This window comes from Mus musculus, chromosome 10, assembly GCF_000001635.26.
Source record: "Mus musculus strain C57BL/6J chromosome 10, GRCm38.p6 C57BL/6J".
In the NCBI taxonomy this organism is placed as follows: domain Eukaryota; kingdom Metazoa; phylum Chordata; class Mammalia; order Rodentia; family Muridae; genus Mus; species Mus musculus.
Genome location: NC_000076.6, coordinates 66,157,174 through 66,173,521, shown reverse-complemented (window position 1 = coordinate 66,173,521; position 16,348 = coordinate 66,157,174). Strand labels below are relative to the sequence as shown.

General features: G+C 38.7%; 2 long non-coding RNA genes and 1 other non-coding gene across 12 annotated transcripts in view; 2 read left to right on the top strand and 1 right to left on the bottom strand.

The window, feature by feature from the left end:
- 1700023F02Rik (RIKEN cDNA 1700023F02 gene) overlaps positions 1 to 16,348 on the top strand; it is a 79,883-nt gene that overhangs the window by 26,970 nt on the left and 36,565 nt on the right. For 2 of the 10 annotated variants that reach the window (NR_168561.1, NR_168567.1), the window contains one exon: positions 9,560 to 9,713. The exons of 6 other annotated variants lie outside the window; for them this stretch is intronic. This is a non-coding gene — a long non-coding RNA (RIKEN cDNA 1700023F02 gene). Of the gene's footprint in view, positions 1 to 9,559; positions 9,803 to 16,348 lie in introns of all 10 variants that reach the window. 2 more of the 10 variants (NR_168566.1, NR_168568.1) reach the window with 1 other exon arrangement.
- Positions 1 to 16,348, bottom strand: part of 4930407I19Rik (RIKEN cDNA 4930407I19 gene) — a 34,219-nt gene that overhangs the window by 5,993 nt on the left and 11,878 nt on the right. Inside the window, exon 4 of the long non-coding RNA NR_131070.1 lies at positions 150 to 405. This is a non-coding gene — a long non-coding RNA (RIKEN cDNA 4930407I19 gene). The remainder of the gene's footprint in view (positions 1 to 149; positions 406 to 16,348) is intronic.
- On the top strand, positions 3,016 to 3,121 carry Gm22829. Its single transcript, XR_003949152.1, has one exon. It is a non-coding gene; the product is annotated as a U6 spliceosomal RNA (small nuclear RNA).

The following is a 16,348-nucleotide window of genomic DNA, read 5'->3' as shown; positions in this document are numbered from 1 at the left end:
CTGTTTTAACACTGTGTCTATCACCAATGAGGAGGCATCTGAGATTGGCTTATGTTTGTAATAAAATGAATAGAAGTACAATCAGTTGTAAAATTAGCTATCATGATTCTAAATTGTTACCACATTCCCCACCACTTTATCCAGCTCACCTTTTGTGTTGTATATGAGAAGGGCTCCCTGAGTCTAGGGTTGGATGTGTGGAATATCCAGTGCTATCTAGAGATCAGAGAAGTGACAGGAGGTATTTAAGTGAGTTCACAGGTTACAGAAAGGATAGCATCTGCTTGTCTGCGAATTGATACTCCCCTCACTCACTGCCCCCATTCTCCTTAGGGTGTTCACAAAACCAGGCATAGTCAGGTGTGAAGTCACTGATCTGCTGCTAGAAGGTTCCAGCAATCCCATCTGGAAATGAAGGGAGAGGCTTGGATTATTTACTGAAGTGACATTTCCGGCATCTAAAACCCTGGCATCTGGATGACTTAGCTGCCCCCTTGGGACCCTTGCCTGTTCCTGAAGTGGCTCCTCCCCAGTTATTGCTCCCTGCCACAGATGGTAGCTCTGTAGTGCTGCACATAAGGAGAGAACCCTGGCGCTGTAAAAATAAGGTTGTTTTCCTGCTGAACTTCTTTTATGCAACGACTGTCGCTGGTGTGTCCTGGCTTTTTTTTTTTTTTTTTTTAAAGGTGAAAAACAGACAAGGAAAATGTAAGTATAGGAAGCAGCAATGAATAAATAATATTGCAAGTACAGCTATCTTTATGTGCCAGAGGTCAGGACTGATTTTCTTGGTTTAAATCCAGGTTTAACTTTTCTGTTTTCTCTTTCAATGATTATTGTTTGGGTTGCCATTTAAAAACCACCTCTTTTATTTTTTAAGATTGTAATGTGATTCTACCATTTCTCCTTCTTTTTCTTTCCTCCAGATCCTTTCATAATACCCTAATTTGTTTTTTATTCATATTGATATTTATGGCCAATTTTATTAACAATTGATACATATCAATATGTTCATATATCAATATATATTAACCATGTATGTATGAGTGTGTTCCTAAACCTGCTGAGTTGCATATTGCTACCTGTATGCATGTGTTCAGTTCGCACCATTTGGTATTAGACAGTCAATTGATGTGCCTTTTCTTGGAGAAGACTATCTTATCTCTCCACCTCCAGATTTTCTTAGCTGCCTATAATACTTTGTATAGGTTTAAAGTTTTCTGGGGATCTCCTCATCCACACTAGCGTGTCTTTTGTTGTTGTTGTTGCTATTGTTTACCACACACTTAAGCAGTCCTGTTGCTGAGACCTCATGGATATAGCTTCTCACATCCAACTTTCTGACTGTCTGGCCCTTACATCTTTTATGCCTCCTCTGTGATGCTTCCCAGGCCTTAGGTGCGGCAATTGTATTGAGACCTATCTTTTGCACTGGGCTTCACAACTGTGCATTCAGATTGATTGCTATTCTCTGTAGTGGCCTCCATCTCTTGCAAAGGGAAGTTTTCTTGATAAGGGCTGAAGACTACCCTGAACGGTGGATTTAAGGGAAATATTTAGATTGTTGTTACAGATTATGCTGGTTTAGTAAAGTGGTGGTGGTAGGTTCTCCTCCAAGATCCATGACCTCACTAGCCCTGAACAGTTGGCTGGCTTTCCCATACCAAGCGTGGTTAATACTTACTAAGCAGGTCTTAGAGCGTCTCTGCTGAAAATGATTTTTATTTCTGTGAGTTGGGCAAACACATCTGTATTTTCACTCACACATTGCTTTAGACTCATTTAGGGAGGAAAATATTTTGTGTAAAAATCAACTGATATAATTTTTTTCCCAGGGAGAACATTAATGATGCCAGAAATAATTTCACAGTTTTCTCTTTTTCCTCATTTATTTTTTAAAAAATATTTTATTTATCCATCCATTTGTTCATTGGTCTCTGTCTCTCTGTCTCTCTATCTCTCTGTCTCTGTCTCTCTCTCTCTCTCTGTGTACTCTTAGAGGCCAAGAGAGAGCATCAGACTCCCTGGAAGTTATATTACAGGTGATTGGGATCAGTTCCACATGAGTGTTAGGAAACAACATTCTTCTGGAAGCAAAAACTTCTCTTAACTACAGAGCCCCTCCTGGGCCAACTCATTCATTTTTAATTCTAGTGATCACTACAGGTTATCATTAATTATTCATTGATATCAGAGAAGATTAGCAGTCTCCAATTTTTTTCTTATAAAGGGTAGCAGGTTATCAATATATTTTTTCTAATCCTTCATAAAATAATAGATTTCAAAGATACTCAATGGTAGGCTTAAACAATAAAGGAGGCAAAAGTAAAAGAAGAACAAAACCCAGAATATCCTCCAAACTTTTATGGGTACAGAGGCTCATTCAGTTTCTGTTTCCATCTTGCTTAGAGAGATATAGTAGAGGGGATAGCAGGGTTGGATTCTGTCTTGTGGCATGAACATCTTCCAAGGAAGATGCAGTTCAAAGGACAATGGCTATATTTACAGTCAAGGAATGATGGCTAGCTGCAAGTATCAACTTGGCATAAGTTAGAATCATGTTAAAACAATGTATCAATATGGAATTATCTACATCAGGTTGGCCTATAGATTATCTACATCCTATTGGCCTATAGACACATCTTTCTGGTATTGTCTTAACTTAGTTAATTGATATGGAAAACCCCAGCCAATCATGAATAGTGCCATTCCCTAGGCAGGAGGGCCTAGACTGTATCAAAGTAGAGATATCCAGCTAAGCACAAGGTAAAATTGAGCATGAATGAATTTGTTGCGCTAAGTTCTTTACTGTGATTCAACGATCAGCTACTTTGAACTGCCTGCCTTGACTCCCCACGCACTGTGATCAACTAGAATGCAGAACTTTAAGCTGAAGTAAACCCCTTTATCACAGAAGTTACTTTATATCAGCGTATTTTTATTATACCAACCAAAGTGAAACTAGAACATACAGTTTCTGAATATTGAGGAACATTTGATAATCAGGATATCCTGGTGCTCGCTTCGGCAGCACATATACTAAAATTGGAACATACAGAGAAGATTAGCATGGCCCCTGCGCAAGGATGACATGCAAATTCATGAAGCATTCCATATTTTTAAGATAATCCCTCAACAAACCTAAAAGAAGACAGCCACAAGAACAGAATGCCAATTTTAACAACAAAAATAACAGGAAGCAACAATTACTTTTCCTTAATATCTCTTAATATCAATGGACTCAACTCCCCAATAAAAAGATATAGACTAACAAACTGGCTACACAAACAAGACCCAACATTTTGCTGCCTATAAGAAACTCTGTGGACACTGTGCCCCTTCTTAGAATTGGGAACAAAACACCCATAGAAGGAGTTACAGAGACAAAGTTTGGAGCTGTGTCAAAAGGATGGACCATCTAGAGACTGCCTTATCTAGGGATCCACCTCATAATCAGCTTCCAAATGCTGACACCACTGCATACACTAGCAAGATTTTGCTGAAAGGACCCAGATATAGCTATCTCTTGTGAGACTAGGCAGGGGCCTAGCAAACACATAAGTGGATGCTCACAGTCAGCTATTGGATGGATCACAGGGCCCCCAATGGAGGAGCTAGAGAAAGTATCCAAGGAGCTAAAGAGATCTGCAACCCTGTAGGTGCAACAACATTATGAACTAACCAGTACCCCAGAGCTCTTGACTCTAGCTACATATGTATCAAAAGATGGCCTAGTCGGCCATCACTGGAAAGAGAGGCCCACTGGACATGCAAACTTTATATACCCCAGTACAGGGGAACGCCAGGGCCAAAAAAATGAGAATGGGTGGGTAGGGAAGTGGAGGGGAGGGTATGGGGGACTTTTGGGATAGCATTGGAAATGTCATTGAGGAAAATACGTAATAATAAAAAAAAAAAAACTCATCTCAGAGAAAAAGATAGACACACTACCTCAGAATGAAAGGCTGGAAAACAATTTTCCAAGCAAATGGCCGGAAGAAACAAGCTGGAGTAGCCATTCTAATATCTAACAAAATCATTCTAACCCAAAGTAATCAAAAAAGTCAAGGAGGGGCACTTCATACTCATCAAAGGTAAAATCTTCCAAGAGGAACTCTCAATTCTGAATATCTATGCTCCAAATACAAGGGCAGCCACATTCATTCATTAAGGATATCCTGGGACCATTCCACTACCAACTTTGAGATATCTTACTGTCCATGACTGCTTTATTCTAATGTCACCATTTTTTTTAAATTCAGGTTTAAATTGATTTTATTTTTATTATAATATTTATTAATTTAGCAAGATAAGAAAATACCTCATTGCATGGTCTACCCTAGCCTCAAACTTTTGGTTTGGTCTTAAACTCAGCTGTTCTCCTGTCTTAGCCTTGTGTGTCTTGGGAGTTGAGACATATGCTACTATGACCGATTTAAATTTATATTTTTATTAAAGTGTTCAGCCCCTCTATGTCTGAGAAGAACCTAGACATACATTGTCTTTATTTTCAGAAAGAGCTGGCATATGTACTCAGTCATCCATTTGCAAGCTGTGATGGTTCCTAGCATGTTGTTGCACCTCTCTGTGACTTTTATTTTAATATGTAAAGCTGAGCGATACCTGTGTTATTTACATCACAGAGATGATGAGCAATGATGTATATAAAATCTCTTGTGAACCATACAATTCAGTCAACACATAGCACTTTACCATGTGCATTGGTTGGACTGTTTTTATGTATTCAGATTAGAGCATTCTAAATCTCTCAGAGAACATAAAAAGTGAGATTGTATTTAATTACAGCATCAATACAATTCAATTTTTCTATCATACTTTTGTAGAGTGTTGTATATGAATCTGTCAGTAACTTCACAATGCCCTCTGGACTTCATATTAGTAAGAGATCATTGCACTCAAGATTCTCGACTTCATTAGACTTACATTAAAGCAGAGAATTCTACGACATCTTACTCTTTGATCATGAAAACCGAATTTCAGCAAGTTATAGGTGCTAAACTAGTCCTATGATTTTGCAATGTTTATCTTCTCTGAGTTTATATTTGCCACTCACAGTCATCCTATTAAGATAGGTAGTAATTAAATTTCTTAGTAATAAATCTTGCTCTCTCTCTCTCTCTCTCTCTCTATATATATATATATATATATATATATACATATATATATATATATATGTATATATATATTCAAGAAAAAACAAAAATTTTTATATATTTCTTTTTTAAATTTTATTTTACTTTTAATTTATATTTTACACTATATATTTCATTCCCTGCCTCCCATTCACCTTCCAATTGCTCCACATCATAAACCTCCTCCCCACCCCACCCTGTCTCCATGTGGGTGCCCCTACCCCTAACCCCACCTGACCTCTAAACTCCCTGGGGCCTCCGGTCTCTTAATGGTTAGGTGCATCATCTCTGAATGAACACAGACCCGGAATTCCTCTACTATATGTTTGTTGGGGGTCCTCCTATCAGCTGGTACATGCTGTCTGTTTGATGGTCCAGTGTTTGAGAGATCTCAGGGGTCCAGATTAATTGAGGCTGCTGGTCCTCCTACAGGATCGCCCTTCTCCTCAGCTTCTTTCAGCCTTCCCTAACTCAACAACAGGGTCCAGCTGCTTCTTTCCACTGGATGGGTACAGATATCTGCATCTGACTCTTTCAGCTGATTGTTGGGTCTTTCGGAGGATAGTCATGATAGATCCCTTTTTGTGAGCTCTCCACAGCCTCAGTAATAGTGTCAGGCCTTGGGACCTCTCCTTGAGCTGGATCCCACTTTGGGCCTGTCGCTGGACCTTCTTTTCCTCAGGCTCCTCTCCATTTCCATCCCTGTAATTCTTTCAGACAGGAACAATAATGGGTCAGAGATGTGACTGTGGGATGGCAATCCCATCCCTCATTAGCTGTCCTGTCTTCCTGCTGGAGGTGGGCTTTATAAGTTCCCTCTCCCTACTATCAGGCATTTCATCTAAGGTCCATCCTTTTGAGTCCTGGGAGTCTCTCATTTCCCAGGTCTCTGATACATTCTGGGGGGCGGGGGGTGTTCCCCAACCTCCTTTTTCCTGAGGTTGCTTGTTTACATTCTTTCTGCTGGCCCTCAGGGCTTCAGTCCTTTTCCCTCACCCAATACCAGATCAGGTTCCTGTCTCCTCCCTCCCCCTCTATGGGCCCCCCATCCACTTTCCCAGGTTCCTCCCTTCCTCCCCACTTGTGATTGCTTTCTTCTCTCTTTCAAATGAGACTGGGGTGTTCTCCCTTGGGGGAATTCAGCTTGTTGACCTTTTTGAGTTCTGTGGACTGTATTTTGGGTATTCTGTACTTTTTTTTTTCTTCTAACATCCACTTATTAGTGAGTACATACCATGCATGTCCTCTTGGGTCTGAGTTACCTTACTCAGGATATTTTCAAGTTCCATCCATTTGCCTGCAAAACTCAGGATGTCCTCATTCTTAATACCTGAGTGGTATTCAATGGTTTAAATGAGCCATATTTTCTGTATCCATTCTTCTGTCATGGGACATCTAGGTTGTTTCCAGCTTCTGGCTCTCACAAATAAGGCCACTATGAACATAGTGGAACACGTGCCCCTGTGGCATGATGGGACATCATTTGGGTATATTCCCAAGAGTATATAGCTAGGTCTTCAGATAGATCTATTTCCAGTTTTCTGAGGGACCTCCAGATTGATTTCCAGAGTGGTTATACCAGTTTGCAATCCCATCAGCAATGGAGGCGTGTTCCTCTTTCTCCACATCCTCTCTAACATGTGTCGTCACCTGAGGTTTTGATTTTAGCCATTCTGATTGGTGTAAGGTAGAATCTCAGGGTTGCTTTGATTTGCATTTCTCTGATCACTAAGGACTTTGAACACTTCTTTAGGTGCTTCTCAACCATTCATGATTCCTCAGTTGTGAATTCTCGGTTTGGTTCTATGTTCTATACCTCATTTTTTGATTGAGTTGTTTTTTTTTTTGTTGTTGTTGTTGTTGTTATTTTGTTTTGTTTTGTTTTTGTTTTTTTCTGTGATTAACTTCTTGAGTTCTTTATATATTTTGTATATTAGCCCTCAATTGGATGTGGAGTTAGTGAAGATTTTTTTTTCCCAATCTGTAGGTTGATGATTTGTCTTATTAACTATGTTCTTTGCCTTGTAGAACCTTTCCAGTTTCATGAGGTCCCATTTATAAATTGTTGATCTTAGAGCATGAGCCATTGGAGTTATGTTTAGGAAATTTCTCCCTGTGCCAATGAGTTCAAGGCTCTTTCTCATTTTCTCTTCTATTTGACTCAGTGTATCTGGTTTTATGTTGAGGTCCTTGATCCACTTGGACTTGAACTTTGTACAGGGTGACAAATATGCATCTATTTTCATTCTTCTTCATACAGACAGTTAGACCAGCACCATTTATTGAAGATGCTTTCTTTTTCCATTGTATTTTTCATTAATATCAAAATCCTTTTTGAAAATATTATTTACTTATTGATTGAATTTTGGAAGATAATATGCATGTCTTTGAAAATATGCCCATACTTGGTAATTTAAAACATGTCGGGAACAAGTCTACCATCAGAAGACATGATGGGAGGAAAAGGGGAAATAAAGAAACATGTGAGGAAAATGAAGGCAGGAGGAAGGAAAGAGAGAAAGGAAATGGCCAATTTTTATAGCATAAGCCAAGAAATCTATTTCTCTAGAAAAACCTTGACATAATTTTACATGTTTGCATATGCAGAAAATAATGCTTATAAAAGTTAAGCTCACCAGGCCCTATGTTTAGTAATGGCAGAGACAATAGTCACATGACAGTAGACATCCTCTGCTCTACTGCTTGAATCTAGTAATATTCTTCAATTACTTAGTGTACTAACTAGCTCACAAGTAATTAATGAGCAAAGAATATAAGCATGGAATTTTGAATGGTATGATAGACCAGGTAACATAGACCAGGGTTTATGCTCTCATGAAGCTTAGAGGTAGGTGGGGGTGGCCGATTAGGAAATACACAACTTTATGATTGGAAACTCATATTGTAGTTGATATGTATAGGTTAAGTATATAGACTTTCAGGCTCTGTAGGGCCTTTGGCATCAATTAAAATTATTTTTGTATATGCTGTGTAGTTGTTTCTTCCAGCACCCATATGACTAGCAGGTCTGGAGCCTAGACTTCATCAAAGCAATTATATAAATGTACAATACTACACTGTTGGACTACCTCTGCTGTGTTTCATGATTTGTTGCGTTCTGAGTCATTTAACATTCCAAGCAGACAATTTATTAATTTACTGCTGAGTGGAAAGCTGGAAGATGATTCTGTATAACTCATGAAAAAGAAGATTAGAAATTATGACAAGAAAAGGGGTCAGAAAAGAAACTAATATATTTTTATTGAGAATATATGCTAATATGTCCTCAGCTACGAATAAAGTAACTGTACCCACATAGAAAAAGTAAATCAGACATGAGCATCCCTGCTCAAAAGGAGGAACTTTAACGGGCAAGTCAAATAGCATGTAATTCTTTTTGGTTAGGTTGTAGAAAAAAATTGTCTATGTAAGTGAAGCCATTAGACTATGAAATACTTTTTTTTTTTCTGAAAATCTTCATCTTGACAAGGTTTTAAAGATAGAAACATTGGGTGCATTTTAAGTTAGTGAACTCAGTTATGAGGTGGGCATCTTTGAAGATGGTTTCAAACAAGCAGCAGGGAGACATTGCAGCACTCCTGTGCTAGGATGAGAAGTAGGGAGAATCATTTTTACACCTTCAAAACAAGCTCCATTCCATCACCAACCACTCAGGATGCTCCAAAGGTGTGCTTGTTTCTTAAACAAAGATTTATAATGCTCCAGTAAGATGCTTTTAGATTGAATAATAAAAAAAATATATTTCAGAAATCAGACTGCACTCATAGCAGAGATGTAGGCACATTTAACATATGCGAGTTGATATATGTTGCACACTATATAAACTTAACTAAGGACAAGAATCACATAACCGGTCAGGTCTGGTAGTGCACACTTGTAGTACTGGTACTTAGGGATAAAAGCTGGAGGATCCGGAACCACGGGCGTCTTTGGCAACTTGGCGAGTTGGAGGGTGATCAGTGCTGTTTGGGGCCTTCTTTCTCAGAAATAGCCAAAATCAATGGGAAAGCAGAGTTATGCAATCATCTTATGAGATGCAGGAAAAGCCTCTGACCACCCCTACCTAAGGAAAAAAAATCAGTGATAGAAAAACGGAAGAAAACAAATACACAGTTCGTTCATATCAACATGACTAAGGTTCCATATGTCAGGTCTACACTTCGGGTAGCACTGAGTGAGAAGGGCAGAAAGCGTCATTTCTAAACTCTTCACATGCCGCAGGGATGCCACATAATACAGCTCTGGCAGATGAGCTTGTGGCCCCTAAACTCTCCTAACACTCGAGGTCCAGCGCTTACTCGAAGCTTATGTATTCCGACCAGTGTTTTTGTGGGCTTTTGCATTAGTCGCAACTCTGTGGTCTTGGTGTTTCTTTATCCTTTTAGATGTCAGTCACCTTTTGTCCGTGACCTTGTGCCTCAGATGGAGCTTTAAACGTCGTTGACTTTCTGCTTGCTTCTCTGCTTACTGAGAGAATGTTGACTCTTCAGCCTTCTGCAGTGTTTGCCCCAAAACTGATTGCTGGATTCCTCACCTGTGGTATATGCTGGGTTACTCTGTTCTGAGTTCACTCTCTTAGTTGGAACAGATTGTCTTTATTATTCTGAATGAGTATAAATTTTCCACAGGTACTGTATTGCTTTTGCTAAATTTTAGTATGCTGGATTATCCTTTATTTGGACTTATAGTTAGATCTCTAGTGAACTGTTTTACATCATTATGTAATTACATATTATATAATTGTGATCATATATAAGTATTTAATTATGGATTTATATAATTATGGAATGATTATATTTTGCCTAGGTATTAATTATTTCTGTGTTGCTGTGATGAAAAATAACATAACTGGAAGCAGCTTATAGAAGAAAGGGTTTATTCTGGCTTTTGGTTTGGACATTCAGAGATCTCTTCTTTAACCATAAACAAAGCTAAGAGAGACAACTAGAAGTAGCTTGAGACAATGAAGTCCTCAAAGCCTACCCTCATAGACATACTTCCTCCAGGAAGGACAAACCTAGTTTCCCAAAAAGTGCCACTAAGCATGAACCATACCAGTCCCCCGGGGGGTCACTTTCATTCAAATACCTATTTTCAAAGAAACAAAGAACTGAGTTTTCTCAATAAGCTTTGTACATTAGCCCATCATATATTTAGTATTTAGAAGTGTAGTGTGTGTGTCTTTCTTTTTTTTCTTTTTTTTATTTATTAGGTATTTTCTTCATTTACATTTCCAATGCTATCCCAAAAGTCCCCCATACCCTCCCCCCCTCCACTCTCCTACCCACCCACTCCCACTTTTTGGCCCTGGTGTTCCCCTGTACTGAGGCATATAAAGTTTGCAAGACCTATGGGCCTCTCTTTCCACTGATGGCCGTCTAGGCCATCTTCTGATACATATGCAGCTAGAGACATGAGCTCTGGGGAGTACTGGTTAGTTCATATTGTTGTTTCACCCATAGGGTTGCAGATCCCTTTAGCTCCTTGAATACTTTCTCTAGCTCCTCCATTGGGGGCCCTGTGATCCATCCAAAAGCGGACTGTGAGCATCCACTTCTGTGTTTGCTAGGCCCCGGCATAGCCTCACAAGAGACAGCCATATCTGGGTCCTTTCAGCAAAATCTTGCTAGTGTATGCAATGGTGTCAGTGTTTGGAGGCTGATTATGGGCTGGATCCCCGGGTATGGCAGTCTCTAGATGCTCCATCCTTTTGTCTCAGCTCGAAACTGTGTCTCTGTAACTCCTTCCATGGGTGTTTTGTTCCCAAATCTATGAAGGGACAAAGTGTCCACACTTTGGTCTTCATGACTACATATAATTAGCTATGCTTTCCTAAGTTTCGTAAGTCTGTCAGATACTATGCTACTTTAATGTTGTTAACTCCCTGTAGCATTTCAAACATCAGGATATACTGTAGTAAATTGTCGCGTCCGCTCTCGACCAGCAAGAACGTCACGACCACCAGTCCTTCTAACAGCAGTTTATTCATCATGCTTCAGTTTTCATCTCTCTCGCTTCAACTTTATCTCTCTCAACTTTATCTCTCTCTCTAACCCGGGCCTCTCACTCTTATATACTCTCAGCCCTCATCCACTCACGGCAGGCCATGTCACCTCACCAGGCACGCAGCTTCAGCTAATCAGGGCAGCAGGGGCATGTCTTCACCAAAATGGATTCGCCAGTATCCTGTTGCACCTGCGCAGATCTCACGATGGTCATGGCTTATTTTCAGGTGTATGAGGAAGTCAGGTGCAAGTCATAAGACTTAGCTGCAGTCCTGGGCGCCAACATGGGACGGCTGCCACACCCGCTCCTCACAGTAAATGTTACACATGTGAAAATCCTGTAGCTTTGAAAAGGTAGAACCAGAGCATTACAAGAAACTGTTTCAAAGAACAGTAGGACATTAAAATACTACTAAGTGTTTGCAAATCATTGAATTTTCTGGGGATATTGACTTAGTTGATTCATACAGATTTATCCGAGATATTCTTCCAGCCTCACTAGTCACAGGCATCTTCCAGGTCTCTGAAAGCAGGGGAAGGCTTTTCTGTAGAATTATTAGTAAGGAGTATTTTATAGCAAACAGGCTGTTAAATTGGCACCAGGCTATTATTTTCTGATGGTGTATTAAGATTCATTAATTACTTTTATTTGGCAGAAAGTCTTTGTTTTTTTGTTGGTGACTGGCTTCCTGCATTGATTGGCAGCCACATTGCTATGGCAACATAGAAAATAGGGTGCTTCCAGCCAGGGGAACTTCATTTTTTTGTTGAAGACCTTGTCACAAGATTTATCAAGTTGAAATTTCCAGAAAAGAAAACACACTTAGGATATATAGTTGAAAAATGACTAAACCTTATTGAACGATCATGTATTAGCTTGGAAACTACATTTACAGTGGGCTAGATCACAGCAAATATGCACGCCATGAGTCATGATTATTCTTTAACACAGAAGCTTAGGCATACTCTGGGAATGTAAATGAGAACAATTCTTTTGATGATACTCCTCCATTTCAATCTGTAAATATGAAATGTCTTTAATCTGCAAGAATAGAGTGCATTCTATTAGTTTCTTGCGAAGAATACATGGAAGGAAGCCAAGGAGATGATGTGGGCCACTTTCAGGAGTAGGCAGATATTTAGTGCTTTCAAACACAATTAGTGAGGAGGGCATACAGAAGCCGCATAAAAATGCAAGATGACAGCCAATAAGGAATGAAGTGAAATGCTAATTATCTGCCCATCTCTTGCTCTTGCTCTGAACCAACCATCTGAGAGAAGCTATGATGTGCATACAGAGAAGCTGAAAAGAGGTGCACGCTGTTGCTTCCTATAGCTGTGCTAAAATTCTCATTATAGAACACTTTGCATATAGACAAATAGCCACCTGTTCTCTGGAAAAGTCTCCCAACCCATCATCCCCAAAACTACATAGTAGAAATAGATAAGTGTGTGTGTGTGTGTGTGTGTGTGTGTGTGTGTGATACAACATACATCATTTTAACTTGAGATCGTATTACATGTATTATCATTATTTAAAAAAGTTTGTGTATGCATGTGTGTGTTCACAGAAACAACAAGAGTTCATTGGATCCCTTGGGACACTAGAATCTTACCTCCAGTCTTCTGCTACAGAAGTAAACACCCAACTAGTGTGCTGTGTCTCCAGCTACAAACCATCACAGTTACTTTAACATTCACTGTACAGCTGCTCTAACTCCACTGAATATGTGGACAAGAAAGAGAGACTTAAAATAATGATCACAATGGATCTGTGCTTTAAGGATAGGTAATTTGAAGGAAAGATGTAATGTTGGAAAATATACTGGGGTGTCCAATTTCTTGTGGAACATAGAGACCAACTCATAATAAATAGAGATTCGTGAAGCATTCCTGAAGTTATTGTACATGCATAATATAAATATTTTTTTCATGGATAATCAGTGGCATTTGGTGGCTTCTCAGTATTCATCAATGACCCAGAAGCAAAATGGGGGCCAGTATCTGCAACATTCTTTACAGTACAGTCTAGGCAGAAACATGTTTGAATTCTTATATGGTCCTATGCTGAGGTCAGTTATAAGAGTGGTAAACATCCTTATATCTGAAGATGTCTAAAATTAGGAATATACTAGGCCATAGGGCTCTTTAAGCTCTTTTAGAATTGTTTGATTTCCCCTTTCTCTTTCTCTTCAGAGAAGGATAACTCTACCCCTTCAATCCCCTGTACCAACCCACTCTGGCACATCAAGTCATGTGAGGATTAGGTTCGTCTTCCCCCACTGAGGCCAGGCAAGGGAGGTCAGCTAGGGGAAATGAGTCCAAAGGTAAGCAACAGAATCTAAGTTAGAGATAGCCTCCTCTCCAATTATTAGGGGACCCATGTGAAGACTACACTGCTCATCTGCTGCATATGTGTAGGGGGCCTAAATCCAGTCTATGCATGCTCTTTGGCTGGTAGTTCAGTCTCTCTGTGAGCCTCCATGAGCCCAGGTTAGTTGACTTTGTAGGTCTTCTTATGGTGTCCATACCCAAAAGATGTTCTATTATACTTCAAGGACATCTGGTCAACTATGTTCATAGCAGCTTTATTTGTATTGGTCAGAAATTAGAAACAACCCAGATGTTCCTCAACTGAAGAATGGATAAAAAATATGGTACATCTACACAATGGAATGCTATTTAACTATTCAAAATAAAGACATCATAAAATGTGTAGCCAAATGGATGGAACTAGAAAATATCATCCTGAGTGAGGTAACCTATGAATACATCAACTGTGGATTAAAGAGCCTATGGCCTATGGCTTAGTCAGGAAGTAGAAGGTAGGACATTTGAAGGAGAAAGAATTCTGGGAGAGAAGGAGGTGGGGAGATTTTCTTGGATGGTATGATGAGCCAGATGTATGGTACCTGAGCACAGGTAACCAACCAAGTGGTAGAAAGTAGGTTAAAGTAAATGGGATATTTTAAGTTATACCTACTTAGAGAAGAGCCTAGCTATATGGCCAATGCATTTGTAAATATATTTTGAGTTTGAGTCTTATTTCTGGGAACATGTGCTAGGAGAAAAAAAAAAAAACACGGTTTAACTTCAACACTTCAGGGAAAGCGAGCTAATGAATGATTAACTACTACAGAGCACATCTCGTTTCAGTGTCACAGTGATAGTCATAAGAGCATACTACCCAACACAAAATAAGCTCCATCTAATTTCTGTCTCATTTGATTACATATATTGCAATGTTGCAGTTAAAATGTTGTATCTTCCAGACAAAGTCTTGGTTATAGACTTCTAGGCCTTTTTGAGAGTTTTTGTGGTTATGCTGACATCATTCCAATATTTAAATCTACCCAACCTTGGATGAATCAAGCTAGTTAGTTTCACCAGATCCTATTACCACCCTTCCAGTCAAAGGATGGATTCATTACAGGAATCACCGAAATCCAACAGTTGGGACATACTGCAAAGGGAAGTAGATATGAGGGAGTTGGTTGGTATTGTACATCAAGAAGTTTAAAACTTGTAATTCTACTACTCATTTTCTGGAGGACAAATTTTCTACATGTTTTGTAAGATGGGGAGAGAAATACAATTATATTTCTTTTTTTTGAAAGAGTGAATCTGTACTGAGTTTGAATCAAAGTGTTTTTCTTTAAATTCTGAATGTCTATTTTTTTCTGACATAAGTCTTGCCTTATTAAATTGCTCTTGTATGATTTCATACATAATTACATATTCGAAAGTCGAACTTCACACTTTGCCAAGGAAATTAGTTTTGGCAACAGATAGCCTTTTTATTGGCTGCTTTCTTTCCCCATAACAACAAATAAATGAAGGACAGAAAGGGACTTGAGTAGGCTCAGGATGGAACAAACACTAAGACTCTCTCCAAACAAGTCACTGTAAAACAGAGACAGGCTGTCATACTAATGCTTATTTAGAGGCTCTGGGTTCTACAAATTTTTCTTGATTTCCTCCCAGATGAATTTGGCAGAATCCAAAAATTATTTTCCAAAATTCTGCTTGCTTAAACAAAAATACCATTTTCATGTAACAAACATTAATCAAATGCCCCATTTAGTATTGAAACAAATACTGCTAAGGGTTTCATTGACTAAGGGGTTATGTAAACTAAAAAACACTGGTAACTTTATTACATATTTTTAAAACCATGTGACTTATGAAATGCAGTGAGTAAATTTATTCCTGAGGGACAAAGAGATTTAAGCCACATGTGTGCTGCTTATGAAGGAATGATTGTGTTTATGTCAAATCATAGCACCATAAATTTGTGGTGTCAACTTTAGACTTTTCAAATTAAAGAGTCAATATTAACATATTTATTAAAGATCATGGGATTAAGTATCAAAACCACTTACCTCATTGATAAAATAAGGCTAAACATCTATAATATGTTAACAATGCTATCTAAATAAGTTTGTTTCCAATACACATGCCAAGATGATATGCTTTGTTTCTGGAAGAATTTATCAAGAGGTAACATATTGTATCTTGTATATTATATATTGCATGCTGCATGTTGCATAATAGATATTGAAATAGTATGGTTTTAATTCAATATACTGCTTAGAGAAGGTCATAAAATAATCTACAGAGAGAATATCTTATGTCTGTTTGGGTGTGGCACCTGTCACTAATAAATCTGGTGGCAAAGATTTATTAGGCAGGAAATAGAGAGTGGGACATCCAGAAAGAGAAAAAATTCTAGGATAAAGCCTAGTGGGAAATCTGTCCTGGAAGATATGAGGCAACAGATGCATGGTACCTGAGCACAGGTAACCAGCCACATGGCAGACTGTGGGTTAAAATAAATTGGTTATCTGACGTTATGATTGTATTCAGAGAATAGTCTAGGTATATATGACCAAGGAATTTGTAAATATATTTTCAGTATGAGTCTTATTTCTGGGAGCATAGAGCTGGATGGAAGAACCGGACCTAAGTTTTACAAAACATCTACAATAATGAATTTCTTTTTTAATGGGGTTATTTGATTTTCTGGAGTCCACCTTCTTGAGTTCTTTATATATATTGGATATTAGTCCCCTATCTGATTTAGGATAGGTAAAGATCCTTTCCCAATCTATTGGAGGCCTTTTTGTCTTATTGACGGTGTCTTTTTCCTTGCAGAAGCTTTGCAATTTT